The 12,500-nt window shown below is 45.8% G+C and overlaps 1 protein-coding gene across 3 annotated transcripts in view; it reads right to left on the reverse strand.

Moving 5' to 3' along the window:
- The window catches only part of LOC128688933 (putative neural-cadherin 2), a 971,397-nt gene that overhangs the window by 626,969 nt on the left and 331,928 nt on the right, over nucleotides 1–12,500 (reverse strand). The gene's annotated exons all lie outside the window — the stretch shown is intronic.

Raw genomic sequence — 12,500 nt, forward strand, 5'->3', positions numbered from 1 at the left:
AGGAAGAGTGTATCGGACATCTCATTTAAAGGTGATTTTTTTTCCAACAATTCTCACCGAGGCCCACAGTTAAGTCTTAGCGCCTCGTTACAGTTGGTTAGGAGAGGTGTTGTTGGTGGAGCTTTGTTTGTCAAGATACAGATATGTTTTCCTGACGTGGGTCTTGTCGTGTGACGATCTTTCCCTAAGTGATTAAGCATCTGCTGACAGGGTGATACAATACCAGAATATACCAACAATATTCAGGTTATGATATTTTCTTTCTGAAAACTTTTCGCTTGCCAGGGACTTTATAAAGACGATCTGACAAAGTCCCTGGTGGACAAAACGTCTTCATAAAAATACCAAAACTCGCATTGTATGTCTTATATAAATCTGGCATACCCGTGTTTTTATTTCCGTTCATGTAGATGAATGGTTCAGATTGATGGACTGACCACATCGATTCAAGACTGAGGGACTGATTACCTCAAGCTACTCCTGTTCTTCACCATTCTCCTTTGTATGTAGTGATGAAGCCATTGTGTGGCTAAACTTTTCCTCATTAAAGATACCCAAATGTTGCACATGTGTCTAATTTATTATTACCGCTCATAAATACATGGATCATTATGCAGGGTACAAGGACGTTAAAGGTGCTGGAGGTGATATGAGTGAGACATTACATCAGTGTCTGTAGATTTACTCTAAACATTTAATGTAAATTGCCTGTTGTGCCAACAGACATAAGAAATTTAGAGTAAAGGACAAATAGGTACAATACCGTGACTGGAACAATACACAAACCCGCTTGGGAAAGAGAAGTTTACGTCAACTTTTCGGTCCGACCTGGACCATTTACAGAGTCACACTAACACAAAAGAGTAACAAAATACGGCACGTTGGAAGGTAAAAGGGACCTTGGAGTAATACAATATTGTGAGGTGGTCACATTAACTTGTAGAAAAAAAAAAGGTCGTTTGCTGTACTGACGAATTTACATCGACTGTGGAGCTAATTATCGTTTGTAAATTCAATTAGCCTTAATAAAAATTAGAGGGAAAACAAATGCAGTGAGGTCCGATTCCACAAAGCATTATTTGATATATTTATCAGATTTGAAGACTAGTTTACAATGATCATTATGCATATTGTTGCTCAAGTTACATGCATGATGACACACGATACTAGACGTTGCTGAAGAATTGGATACATGTGCAACATCTGGGTATCATTATTTGTAGACGTTTCCCCAACCAGAGGCTTTATCAGTACAATACAAGGACATAACGTGAAGAATTATATACAAAAGATGAGGTAATCAGTCCCTCAGCCTTAGACTTGCTCAAGACTACAGTGCTTTTCACCAACTCCAAGGCTGAGGGACTGATTATCTCATCTTTTGTAATATAATTCTTCACAATATATTCTTGTATTGATAAAGCCACTGGTTGGGGAAACGTTCACAGATAAAGATACCCAGATGTTGCATATGTGTCTAGTTCTTCATCTTGACGGTAATATATACCATTTATTTACAACTAGTGGCTCTTCTAATGTTTCTTTAATGTTCGTAATCGTTCTTGTTCAAACTTCTACCAACTTAACTCACATATGTTTCGTCGAGACACTAAATGCAAGTGTAAAAATTCGGCACTTATTTTTTATTGGTAATCCTTTTAATATTTTTTTAAAGCTATTATTCATATATTTACTTTAAGGTTTATGCTACTGATAAACTAATTCTCGTGACGTAACCAACAAGTACTCGTATTACGAGACAATCTTTAATTTCTGAGAGCATTTCGTACATCATCCCAGATTGATAAATAAATACCAGGAAAACATAATATCTTCGGAGGGTTACATTATTTCAGTGGTTAATTTCACACTCCAATCTCCCATATTTTAAGATTTTAGTAAATGCATGGTCTACCTGGAGTGTATTTCGGGGATCAACGCCCCCGTGGCCCGGTCCACGACCAGGCATCCCAGTGGATCAGGGACTGATCAACGAGCTGGTAAATGCTGGCCGCACCCAGTCCAACGTTCTAACTACAACCCGGCTGATTCGGCACCGACTTTAGGTATCTGTCCAGCTCCCTCTTGAAGACAATCAGGAGCCTACTGGTAATGCCCCTTATGGCTGGTGGGAGGCTGTTGAACAGTCTTGAGCCCTGGACACTTATTATGTTTTCTCTTAGTGTACCAGCGAAGCCCCTACTTTTCACTGGGGGTATATCGCATCGCCTGCCAAGTCTTTTGCTTTCGTAGGGAGTGAAGATTAGGAACCAGTCCCTCCAGAGTCTTCCAGGTGTAAATTATAATATATCTCTCTCTCATGCGCTCCAGCGAATACAAGTCAAGTGCTTTCAGGCGTTCCCAGTAGTTAAGGTGTTTGATGGAACTTCTACGTGCAGTAAAGGTTCTCTGCGCATTCTCTAGATCTACAATTTCACCTGCCTTAAATGGGGATGTTAATGTACAGCAGTATTCCAGCCTAGAGAGAACAAGTGATTTAAACAGGATCATCATTGGCTTAACATCTCTTGTCATGAATGTTCTCACTGTCCATCCTATCAGTTTCCTCGCAGATGTGATAGTGGCATTGTTGTGATCCTTGAAGGTGAGATCTTCGAACATTATCACAAACAGGTGTGGTAACATTCGAAGAAAAACGAGTTATAAAGAACTTGTCCCCGATATTATGTATGAACGTACTGGACACATCAAGTAAGACTGTCACCAAATCAATAGTAAAAATTTGACACAGTCATAGAAGGCTAATTTCTACATCAAAAATTAAAAACAAATAACTGTAATTATAAAAAAACGCAAAAGAAAATGGTAGGCGTGCAAATTTTTTTAGGATCAAATCCTCATTCAATGGCTTAATATTTTTTTCTCAGTCTAGAAACTACATTAATCTGCCTTTCAAGTAATATCCTAGTAAATATTCTATGAATATATGTTTTAATACGAGCAGTGGTATAGGCAAATTCAGTCACAGAGTTGCTAAGTTCTGATACGAACTGGATTACAGCGACAATATAGATTCTAATATTAAATATTTATTACCTTAATTAGTCATAAACCTCATTTTTTTGCCTGAAGACACTAAATGTAACACGGTAGTTTGTGTCCAAGGCCGTCCAGATTTGTCAGATTTCATGGTTATCAAGTCACTTGAAGCACTGATAACACTGCTCTTTATCTGTTTCACTGTATCTGAAATGGATGTTGTATGTATGTAATATATATATATATATATATATATATATATATATATATATATATATATATATATATATATATATATATATATATATATATATATATATATATATATATATATGTCGTGCCGAATAGGCAGAACTTGCGATTTTGGCTTAAATATCAACGCTCATCTTGCCATATAGGACAAGTGAAAATTTGTGTATGCAATAATTTCTCCAAAATAATTCTGAACCTAACGAAAAAAATATATTTCACTGTGTTTGTTTAGTATTAAATTATTGTAAACAAATCTAAAATATATTTTGTTGGGTTAGGCTAAAATAAATTGTTCTTGTTATAATAAGGTTAGGTAAGTTTTCTAAGATTCTTTTGGTGCAAAATTATAAATTTTTACATTAATATTAATGAAAAAAATATATCTTTAAACTTAATTTTACATGAGTTCTTGCTAACTGACCAGTTTTACATATTCGGCACGACATATATATATATATATATATATATATATATATATATATATATATATATATATATATATATATATATATATATATATATATATACATATATATATATATATATATATATATATATATATATATATATATATATATATATATATATATATATATATATATATATATATATATATATCACATTCGTGTGTGTGTGTGTGTATATATACGTGTGTGTGTGTGTGTGTTTCGGGTGTGTGTGGAAGAGAGAGAGAGATGGATAAAACGCAATTAAAACATATAAAATAAGTGTTGTTTCAATATTTTGGCTGTGTGATTCTCGTTCCAGCAAGGTTAATATGCGCGATGCAGATTTATTTATTTATATAAAGAAAATATTCTGAACATATTGCAGTAGTGAAACAATAGTGTCCTGTGCAGCCCTACGGCACCACGCTGCAACCTTCTGAAAATAAACCTAACTCACTGAAAGATTTCGAATACTAAATTGAATAGGGAAAGATTGCTCACATAGTGCTGTACCCAAGCTACTGCCCGTGTGGCGCATGGTTCTTGTGTGTAAATGTGCTTTTATGTAATTACACACACACACACACACACACACACATACATACACACACACACACATTTATATATATATATATATATATATATATATATATATATATATATATATATATGTATATATATATATATATATATATATATATATATATATATATATATATATATATATATATATATATATATATATATATATTATACGTGAACGTAAGCAGTAAGACATGCACTCATACATTAAAAAAAATTGTGTATGTTTGTGTGTTCTTGTGAAAGTATATGTGCGTGTGTACTCACCTATATGTGGTTGCAGGGGTCGAGTCATAGCTCCTAGCCCCGCCTTTTCATTGATCGATATTAATTCACTCTCTCCCTGCTACATGATATTTGTCATACCTCTTCTTAAAGCTATTTATGGAACTTGCTTCCACTACTTCACTCTCCAGATTATTCTAGTTCCTAACAACTCTAAGACAAAAGAAATACTTCTTAACATCCCTATGACTCATGTGGGTTTTCGTTTTCAATTCTGTCCCCGTGTTTCTGTATCCCATCTCTGAAACATTCGATCGTTGTCCACGTTGTCAATGCCTCTTAGTATCTTATACGTTGCTATCATGTCCCCTCTATCTATATGTGTGTTAGTTGTGTGTGCGTGTGTGTGTGTGTGTGTGTGTGTGTGTGTGTGTGTGTGTGTGTGTGTGTGTGTGTGTGTGTACTCACCTATTTGTGGTTGCAGGGGTCGAGTCCTAGCTCCTGGCCCCGCCTCTTCACCGGTTGCTACTAGACCCTCTCTCTCCCCGCTCCATGAGCTTTATCAAACCTCGTCTTTAAACTGTGTATGGTTCCTGCCTCCACTACGTCATTTTCTAGGCTATTCCACTGCCTTACAACTCTATGACTGAAGAAATACTTCCTACTATCTCTCTGACTCATTTGTGTCTTCAACTTCCAATTGTGGCCTCTTGTTTCTGTGTCCCCTCCCTGGAACATCCTGTCCTTGTCCACCTTGTCTATTCCACGCAGTATTTTATATGTCGTTATCATGTCTCCCCTGACCCTCCTGTCCTCCAGTGTCGTCAGGCCGATTTCCCTTAATCTTTCTTCATAGGACATTCCCCTTAGCTCTGGAACTAACCTTGTTGCAAACCTTTGTACTTTCTCTAGTTTCTTGACGTGCTTTATCAAGTGCGGGTTCCAAACAGGTGCTGCATACTCCAGTATGGGCCTGACATACACGGTGTACAGTGTCTTGAATGATTCCTTACTAAGGTGTCGGAATGCTGTTCTCAGGTTTGCCAGGCGCCCATATGCTGCAGCAGTTATCTGATTGATGTGTGCTTCCGGAGACATGCTCGGTGTTATACTCACCCCAAGATCTTTCTCCTTGAGTGAGGTTTGCAGTCTTTGGCCACCTAGCCTATACTCTGTCTGTGGTCTTCTGTGCCCTTCCCCTATCTTCATGACTTTGCATTTGGCAGGATTAAATTCGAGAAGCCATTTGCTGGACCAGGTGTCCAGTCTGTCCAGGTCTCTTTGAAGTCCTGCCTGGTCCTCATCAGATTTAATTCTCCTCATTAACTTCACATCATCTGCAAACAGGGACACTTCTGAGTCTAACCCTTCCGTCATGTCGTTCACATATACCAAAAATAGCACTGGTCCTAGGACCGACCCCTGTGGGACCCCGCTCGTCACAGGTGCCCACTGTGATACATCATTACGTACCATGACTCGTTGTTGCCTCCCTGTCAGGTATTCTCTGATCCATTGCAGTGCTCTTCCTGTTATATGCGCCTGATGCTCTAGCTTCTGCACTAATCTCTTGTGAGGAACTGTGTCAAAGGCCTTCTTGCAGTCCAAGAAGTGTGTGTGTGTGTGTGTGTGTGTGTGTGTGTGTGTGTGTGTGTGTGAGTGTGTGTGTGTGTGTGAGTGTGTGTGTGTGTGTGTATGTGTTAGTTGAGTGTGTGTATGTGTTAGTTGTGTGTGTATATTGTGTTATCTATGTTTGTGTAAAAGTATATGTGCATCATCTAACACGCAATTTTTCGATAATTTCAATAACTGACAAAAGAGTACAGCTTAAACAATACACTGAAACATTAAGAAAACAAGCAAAAATATAAAAGAAGACTGACCGTGTCTGGGAACACCGTGCCCTGACACTGTGGGAACACCGTGCCCTGACACTGTGGGAACACCGTGCCCTGACACTGTGGGAACACCGTGCCCTGACACTGTGGGAACACCGTGCCCTGACACTGTGAGAACACCGTGCCCTGACACTGTGAGAACACCGTGCCCTGACACTGTGGGAACACCGTGCCCTGACACTGTGGGAACACCGTGCCCTGACACTGTGAGAACACCGTGCCCTGACACTGTGGGAACACCGTGCCCTGACACTGTGAGAACACCGTGCCCTGACACTGTGAGAACACCGTGCCCTGACACTGTGGGAACACCGTGCCCTGACACTGTGGGAACACCGTGCCCTGACACTGTGAGAACACCGTGCCCTGACACTGTGGGAACACCGTGCCCTGACACTGTGAGAACACCGTGCCCTGACACTGTGAGAACACCGTGCCCTGACACTGTGGGAACACCGTGTCCTGACACTGTGGGAACACCGTGCCCTGACACTGTGAGAACACCGTGCCCTGACACTGTGAGAACACCGTGCCCTGACACTGTGGGAACACCGTGCCCTGACACTGTGGGAACACCGTGCCCTGACACTGTGGGAACACCGTGCCCTGACACTGTGAGAACACCGTGCCCTGACACTGTGGGAACACCGTGCCCTGACACTGTGGGAACACCGTGCCCTGACACTGTGGGAACACCGTGCCCTGACACTGTGGGAACACCGTGCCCTGACACTGTGGGAACACCGTGCCCTGACACTGTGAGAACACCGTGCCCTGACACTGTGAGAACACCGTGCCCTGACACTGTGAGAACACCGTGCCCTGACACTGTGAGAACACCGTGCCCTGACACTGTGGGAACACCGTGCCCTGACACTGTGAGAACACCGTGCCCTGACACTGTGGGAACACCGTGCCCTGACACTGTGAGAACACCGTGCCCTGACACTGTGGGAACACCGTGCCCTGACACTGTGGGAACACCGTGCCCTGACACTGTGAGAACACCGTGCCCTGACACTGTGAGAACACCGTGCCCTGACACTGTGGGAACACCGTGCCCTGACACTGTGGGAACACCGTGCCCTGACACTGTGGGAACACCGTGCCCTGACACTGTGGGAACACCGTGTCCTGACACTGTGAGAACACCGTGCCCTGACACTGTGGGAACACCGTGCCCTGACACTGTGGGAACACCGTGCCCTGACACTGTGGGAACACCGTGCCCTGACACTGTGAGAACACCGTGCCCTGACACTGTGGGAACACCGTGCCCTGACACTGTGGGAACACCGTGCCCTGACACTGTGGGAACACCGTGCCCTGACACTGTGAGAACACCGTGCCCTGACACTGTGGGAACACCGTGCCCTGACACTGTGGGAACACCGTGCCCTGACACTGTGGGAACACCGTGCCCTGACACTGTGGGAACACCGTGCCCTGACACTGTGGGAACACCGTGCCCTGACACTGTGGGAACACCGTGCCCTGACACTGTGGGAACACCGTGCCCTGACACTGTGGGAACACCGTGTCCTGACACTGTGAGAACACCGTGCCCTGACACTGTGGGAACACCGTGCCCTGACACTGTGGGAACACCGTGCCCTGACACTGTGGGAACACCGTGCCCTGACACTGTGAGAACACCGTGCCCTGACACTGTGGGAACACCGTGCCCTGACACTGTGGGAACACCGTGCCCTGACACTGTGGGAACACCGTGCCCTGACACTGTGAGAACACCGTGCCCTGACACTGTGGGAACACCGTGCCCTGACACTGTGGGAACACCGTGCCCTGACACTGTGGGAACACCGTGCCCTGACACTGTGGGAACACCGTGCCCTGACACTGTGGGAACACCGTGCCCTGACACTGTGGGAACACCGTGCCCTGACACTGTGAGAACACCGTGCCCTGACACTGTGGGAACACCGTGCCCTGACACTGTGGGAACACCGTGCCCTGACACTGTGAGAACACCGTGCCCTGACACTGTGGGAACACCGTGCCCTGACACTGTGGGAACACCGTGCCCTGACACTGTGAGAACACCGTGCCCTGACACTGTGAGAACACCGTGCCCTGACACTGTGGGAACACCGTGCCCTGACACTGTGGGAACACCGTGCCCTGACACTGTGGGAACACCGTGCCCTGACACTGTGAGAACACCGTGCCCTGACACTGTGAGAACACCGTGCCCTGACACTGTGAGGACACCGTGCCCTGACACTGTGGGAACACCGTGCCCTGACACTGTGAGAACACCGTGCCCTGACACTGTGGGAACACCGTGCCCTGACACTGTGGGAACACCGTGCCCTGACACTGTGAGAACACCGTGCCCTGACACTGTGAGAACACCGTGCCCTGACACTGTGGGAACACCGTGCCCTGACACTGTGAGAACACCGTGCCCTGACACTGTGGGAACACCGTGCCCTGACACTGTGAGAACACCGTGCCCTGACACTGTGGGAACACCGTGCCCTGACACTGTGAGAACACCGTGCCCTGACACTGTGGGAACACCGTGCCCTGACAATGTGAGAACACCGTGCCCTGACACTGTGAGAACACCGTGCCCTGACACTGTGAGAACACCGTGCCCTGACACTGTGGGAACACCGTGCCCTGACACTGTGAGAACACCGTGCCCTGACACTGTGAGAACACCGTGCCCTGGCACTGTGAGAACACCGTGCCCTGACACTGTGAGAACACCGTGCCCTGACACTGTGAGAACACCGTGCCCTGACACTGTGAGAACACCGTGCCCTGACACTGTGAGAACACCGTGCCCTGACACTGTGAGAACACCGTGCCCTGACACTGTGGGAACACCGTGCCCTGACACTGTGAGAACACCGTACCCTGACACTGTGAGAACACCGTGCCCTGACACTGTGAGAACACCGTGCCCTGACACTGTGAGAACACCGTGCCCTGACACTGTGGGAACACCGTGCCCTGACACTGTGGGAACACCGTGCCCTGACACTGTGAGAACACCGTGCCCTGACACTGTGGGAACACCGTGCCCTGACACTGTGGGACCACCGTGCCCTGACACTGTGAGAACACCGTGCCCTGACACTGTGGGAACACCGTGCCCTGACACTGTGGGAACACCGTGCCCTGACACTGTGGGAACACCGTGCCCTGACACTGTGAGAACACCGTGCCCTGACACTGTGGGAACACCGTGCCCTGACACTGTGGGAACACCGTGCCCTGACACTGTGAGAACACCGTGCCCTGACACTGTGGGAACACCGTGCCCTGACACTGTGAGAACACCGTGCCCTGACACTGTGGGAACACCGTGCCCTGACACTGTGGGAACACCGTGCCCTGACACTGTGGGAACACCGTGCCCTGACACTGTGGGAACACCGTGCCCTGACACTGTGAGAACACCGTGCCCTGACACTGTGAGAACACCGTGCCCTGACACTGTGGGAACACCGTGCCCTGACACTGTGAGAACACCGTGCCCTGACACTGTGAGAACACCGTGCCCTGACACTGTGGGAACACCGTGCCCTGACACTGTGGGAACACCGTGCCCTGACACTGTGGGAACACCGTGCCCTGACACTGTGAGAACACCGTGCCCTGACACTGTGGGAACACCGTGCCCTGACACTGTGAGAACACCGTGCCCTGACACTGTGGGAACACCGTGCCCTGACACTGTGGGAACACCGTGCCCTGACACTGTGAGAACACCGTGCCCTGACACTGTGGGAACACCGTGCCCTGACACTGTGAGAACACCGTGCCCTGACACTGTGGGAACACCGTGCCCTGACACTGTGGGAACACCGTGCCCTGACACTGTGAGAACACCGTGCCCTGACACTGTGGGAACACCGTGCCCTGACACTGTGGGAACACCGTGCCCTGACACTGTGGGAACACCGTGCCCTGACACTGGCAGCAACACGAGGGAGCAAAATGGTAATGCTGACGCCGTTAATGAGATACCCGGAATATTCGCTTTGGCTAGAAGAAAAAAAAATGATGAAGAAAAATGAATCGCCAGTGAGATTATCTCAGCTGGTAATTTGATTATCAGTTCGTGAGTGTTTTTACGCCATCTCTCCCAAATTCCACTTATATATAAGGGAAGAGGTGGATAATGTTACCACTGTCTTCAAGAAAAAAGTGACAGGGGGGGAGGGGATGACATTCTTGAAATTTCGGACAGGTTTATTTTTATTCTTTATATGGAGAACTGAGTGCGCAGAGATATAATGTGTTCGTCTGGTGAAAATATGTCAGATGTTTTTATGATCGGACACTGAATATGATCAGCGATCGTAGAGCTCAGTAGTTTACCTCGTCAGCTAACCAGTCAACCCACAGTCCAACCCGTCAGCAAAGAGACTAACCAATCAGCCAGCAGACCAACCAGTCAGCCAGGAGACCAACCAGTCAGGCAGGAGACCAACCAGTCAGGCAGGAGACCAACCAGTCAGCCAAGAGACCAACCAGTCAGCCAGGAGACCAACCAGTCAGCCAGGAGACCAACCAGTCAGGCAGGAGACCAACCAGTCAGCCAGGAGACCAACCAGACAGCCAGGAGACCAACCAGACAGCCAGGAGACCAACCAGACAGCCAAGAGATCAACCAGTCAGCCAAGAGACCAACCAGACAGCCAGAAAACCAAACAGACAGCCAAAAAGCCAACCAGACAGCCAGGAGACCAACCAGACAGCCAGGAGACCAACCAGACAGCCAGGAGACCAACCAGACAGCCAGGAGACCAACCAGACAGCCAGGAGACCAACCAGACAGCCAGGAAACCAACCAGTCAGCCAGGAGACTAACCAGACAGCAAAAAAAAAAAAAAACTGGACAGCCAGGAGACCAACCAGACAGCCCACAATCTAGTCAATTACCCAGCCAATTATCATTCTGCCGTAGCTCCCTGAAATACAGGTACTAACGCCCTCGGTATACGAATCCTAGTGACAAAAAAATACAAATATAAACGGAAAAACCATAACAGAAATGTTTTGAAAAAATAACTTTGATTATCTGTTGTTGTTTTTGTTGTTCTGAATTGTGTTTCTTCGTTCCTATCCTCCGAGACACGACGGAAGAATTGAACCATGACAAGTGTCTGTGAATTGACACTTGTTCAGATAGACGCGAGAGGATGGAAGGATGTTCTCAATTCTTGTGCTCTGGTCCAGAGTTACAAGAATCTCAACTGTTGCACTCTGGCCCAGAGTACAAACTGAGGGACTAGATACCTTCAGTCAAGGCTGAGAGCCTGAACCTTGATTGAAGGTACAACCTTGTCAGACAATGACGTGGCTAAGTTCTACACAAAGCGAAGTGTCGCTGCAACACAAGTTCGTTCTGCAATGTGTTTCTTCTTCGTTAACGTCAGCAAGACGCTTACGTACATCCAGCCGGTAAAAACCTCATCGCAACACATACAAATTTTTACACCTTTTTGCCTATTGACATTCTTATTTCATTTTTTCATTTTCTCTTAGAAAGTTTCATTTAATGGGCAAAATTTTTGCCTCAGCCTGAGACCGGAATATAGTTGTTGTTTTTTTTCCATTCTCGCAAATTTCTTTGCGTTAGGACTACTAAAAAAAAAATTACGTATATGTGAATCGTGCTGCAACATCTTGTAATTGTGGCACAACACAACTGCTAAATGTCTGTTGCAGATAGACAGTCCGACAGACAGCTCTGACAGACAGGGTAAATGTGCTTAGCGATATATTATGTAATGAATATATAGTAATATAAACTGGTGCTCTCTATTTTTTCGCGCTGTAAAATGTCATTATCTGACCTGTTAAATGTTAATATCAGGCGAACTGGAATCCATTATCCGACCTGTTGCACATTGTTATCCAGAATGTTGCATACTACCATCCGGAGTGTTGCATACTATTATCCCGACTGAAGAGTTTATTGACAATGTTCAATAAATGTGAAGACGCGCATGCGCTCCCGAACACGTTCGCACACGTACACACACACACACACACACACAGTGGGTGCAGATGCAGACGCGGGGGCACAAGGCTCCGAGAACCTTAGTGTTTT

Source organism: Cherax quadricarinatus, chromosome 16, assembly GCF_038502225.1.
Source record: "Cherax quadricarinatus isolate ZL_2023a chromosome 16, ASM3850222v1, whole genome shotgun sequence".
In the NCBI taxonomy this organism is placed as follows: Eukaryota; Metazoa; Arthropoda; class Malacostraca; order Decapoda; family Parastacidae; genus Cherax; species Cherax quadricarinatus.